Genomic DNA, 3,993 nt, shown 5'->3' on the forward strand with positions numbered 1-3,993 from the left:
GAGAGGAGAATGGAGGAGAAGGGATTGTGGCGTGACCATCCCCCCTGGGGGGTGATTTCTCGCTTTCTGTCTCTATGTCTCTCTCTGTCTGTCTGGCGAGCACATACGCCCTATAGCAAAAACCTCTCCAAAAAAAAAAAAAAAGAGTGAGAAATCACCTCCCCCGGGGGGATGGCCATACCACAATCCCTTCTCCTTCATTCTCCTCTCGGAATCTTGGGCATGCATGCACACATGCCTGGCATGAGTTTAAGCCACCGGGTCCAGGACTAAAACCATGGTTAACTACATGGGAGTCCAGCGACATAGCCATTACGCTAACTGCTGGTCCCCTCAGTACTATCTTAACCGAACCCTGTCCCTGCTCTCCCACCTACATCAGATAGGATGAGAGTTCCATGATCTGCAATAGGTAAGGCCAAGGCCCCTTTCCAGGATGAAGCAGTTACAGAAGACAGACCACCAACCTTCAACTCCTCAGAAAGATTTATGGAAATCATGCTTCTTAGGGGGATAACGAGGCAGGAGGAAGTTAGTAAATAGAAGTGGGTAAGGGGGCTGAAACATTTGCCTATATGACAAGATAGAAGAACCTGATCAGAGCAGAAAATTCCCCACCTGAAGTAAAGTAGGCAAGAGATTAGTGAGGGATCTCTAGATGAATAAGGCACCTTTGACATATCCAATGAGAAATCATTGAATCCATCCACATTTGATAGAGCCAATGAGATGATAATGATCAATGGACCCAGCCAATTATCAAACAACAAAACTTAGATTTAAAAATTAAAAACCTTGGGGCTGAGGAGCTTGGGGAGCGGGAGGAGCAGTAGTGTTTATCCGCTCAAATCTGCAAGGCTCTAGGCATGCCACAGCCTCATCAGGCACCCAGCAGGCACTCTGTCCACAGCCAAGATGCCCAAGAGGAAGGTCAGCTGAGGAGGGCAGCCAAGGAGGAGCCCAAGAGGAGATCAGCGAGGTTGTCGGCTAAACCTGCTCCTGCAAAAGTGGAGACAAAGCCAAAAATGTGTTAGGGAAGGATACGTCTTTAGACAAAAGAGTGCAAATGAAAGGGAAAAGGGTAGCAAAGGGGAAACAGGCTGAACTGGCCAACGGAGACACTAAAGAAGATTTACCTGCAGGAAATGGAGAAACTAAAAATGAGGAGAGTCCACCCTCTGATGAAGCAGGCAAGAAAGAAGTAAAATCTGAGTAATATCATATACCATGTCTTATCAATGGTCCCTATCTCCATTCTTGTACAATCCAGAGGAATATTTTTATCACCTATTTTGTAAATGCAAGTTTTTTAGTAGCTCTAGAAACATTTCTAAGAAGGAGAGAAACCTACTTCATCCCATTTTTTAAGTACAAATGCTTTTTCTAAAGAGGTGAAATTATTTACTGCTTGTTTATTTTCCAGTACAACTAGAAAATAGTGGGTTATTGACTTATAGGAGGCTTTGACACTCTTGAGTGTCAACATAACATTCCATAGGTGAGGGTGGATGGGTAGTTTTTATATCCTAAATACAAAGCATACTAAATGGCAGTTTGGAGTCACAGTCATACATTTAATGTGTCTTGAATATTTTAAATTATTTCTATTATGTGTTTAGTAGTATTGTTCCTAAAGAAAACCACTCTTTGATCGTTGCTCTCCCTGTCAGAATTCTGTGCACTCTGTAACATTTTTGGTTGGGGTAGTCCAGTTTTCCTAATAATTTTGTTAATGTGCTGTGAAAGATTGGAAATTTGAAGTATGTAGTGTTTATGATACTAAATTGTGATTTGGTGGGACTTACATAGCAGCTCCCAACATTTGAAGACAGTGATTCTTGATATCCTCTTAAGGAAAATTTGCCTACAAATTTGAAACTGGATTGTCACTGGAATAACTTAAAAAGAACCACTATACTTGACTTTTTAAATTTTTTGTATGTATGTTAAGAATTGGGTACAAATTGAAATGCCTGTACTGATCCTTGACACAACCAATAAATCCCAATTACAAAAGAAAAATAATACCTTGGGACCAGCAGATGGTATAATGGTTACATTGCTTAGTTCCCATGTAGTTGACTGCAGTTTGAGTCCCAGAACTGGTGGCTTAAAACGTATTCAGGGTGTGTGTGCGTGCATACCCAATAGCATGAGAGGAGAATGGAGGAGAAGGTATTGCAACATGGCCACTCCCGTTGCGGGGGTGTGATTTCTCATTTTCTGTCTCTGTCTCTCTGGTGAGCACATGCACCCTATAGCAAAAATCTCTCAAAAAAAATTGTAAAACTTGCTGAATGCAACCACCAGGACCTTTGAGCCACTCTTTCTCTGTCCACACAGGCTTGCTCCTACCTCCTTCACTTTTGCTAATAAGCTACATTTTCTTTTTTTTTAAATTATCATTATTATTTATACATACAATTACTATACATAATTTAGATTGTAAAGAGAATTTACCCAGCATGAAATATGGCTCAGATCAGTCCAGTTGAGAATATACTTTCTTAATAAAAAAATCTGTGCTTGTATTTTATTTATTTTATTTTAAACATTTAATCACTGTATATCATTACATCTTGCAAAATGAATTTTCCCAGCATGAATATACTGCATTTTAGTCCAGTTAAAAATATTACCATACATGTTATCATCAACAGCTAATTTTCCATTTTGGGGCCCTTAAAAGTTTTTCTTCTCTCTTTTTTTCCTTGAATCCCTTCTTCTCACACTCCCCAATTTCCCACTCTCCTCCCAAACTGTCTCCACTATCTGCAATTGTTCTCCATGTTTTTACATCTTCCAATCTTTCAGTTTCTACCATAGAGTGTGGATGTTCAGAATATAATAAGTGGGGACATACAATGTCTCTCTTTCATAGTCTGGATTGCTTCTCTTAGTAGAAAATCCTTCATATTCGTCCATTATATCAAATCTGAGGATCTTGTTGCTTTTTATGGCTGAATAGTATCTCATAGTGTATGTATGCCACACTTTTTTAAAAATTTAATTTATTTCTTTTATAATATACATTCAGTCGCATTGTTTAGTTTACAATGTGAGCATTTCAATATGTGAATATTTCTCCCCAGTCCCGTTGATCTTCAACAGATAACACCACACCTCCCCATCCCGTCAATGTTCTACCTCCGTATCCCTTCTCCAAATGTTCTTCGTTAGGCCCCACTCCTCCACATACACCTCATCTGACAGTCACACCCATCTCTTGTGTTTCTACAACCACTGGTCAATCAGTTTCAGTCACAGAGTACAGACATTCAGTATATGTTAAGTGGGGACATACAATATCTCTCCTTCATAGCCTGGCTTGCCCCACTCAGCAGTAAATCTTCCATATTTTTCCACTTTCTGCCAAAAGCCAGGGTTTTGTTGTTTTTTATGGCTGATGAGAATACCATAGAGTATATGTGCCACAGTTTCTCAATCCATTCCTCCATACGGGGGCATTTGGGTTGGTTCCATGACTTTGCTATCGTGAATAGTGCCACAATAAACATTGATGTGCAAGTACTTTTCCAATGAAGAATTCTTCTGTCCTTTGGGTATATACCAAGGAATGGGATTGCTAGATCATATGGTAGGTCTATTTGTAGGTTTTTGAGGAATCTCCAAATTATTCTCCACAGTGGTTGGACCAATTCACATTCCCACCAGCAGTGTAAAAGAGTTCCCCTTTCACCACACCCCCGCCAACACTTATCTTCTTCTTCTTTTTTCTTTTAATCTTAGACATTTTGACTAGGGTTAGGTAGTACCCCATTGTTGTTTTTAATCTGCATTTCCCTTACGATGAGGGATGTTGAGCATTTTTTCTATGCTTTTTGGCTATTCATATGTCATCTTTAAAGAGTGTTTTATTCAACTCTTTCTCCGATTTTTTAATAGGGTTGATCATCTTTTTTTCAAATAGCTTCTTTAGTTCCTTGTGTATTCTGGTTATCAGTCCCTTATCTGATGCAAAATTTACAAAAA

The sequence above is a fragment of the Tupaia chinensis genome, unplaced genomic scaffold (assembly GCF_000334495.1).
Source record: "Tupaia chinensis unplaced genomic scaffold, TupChi_1.0 Scaffold140338_1, whole genome shotgun sequence".
Classification (NCBI taxonomy): domain Eukaryota; kingdom Metazoa; phylum Chordata; class Mammalia; order Scandentia; family Tupaiidae; genus Tupaia; species Tupaia belangeri.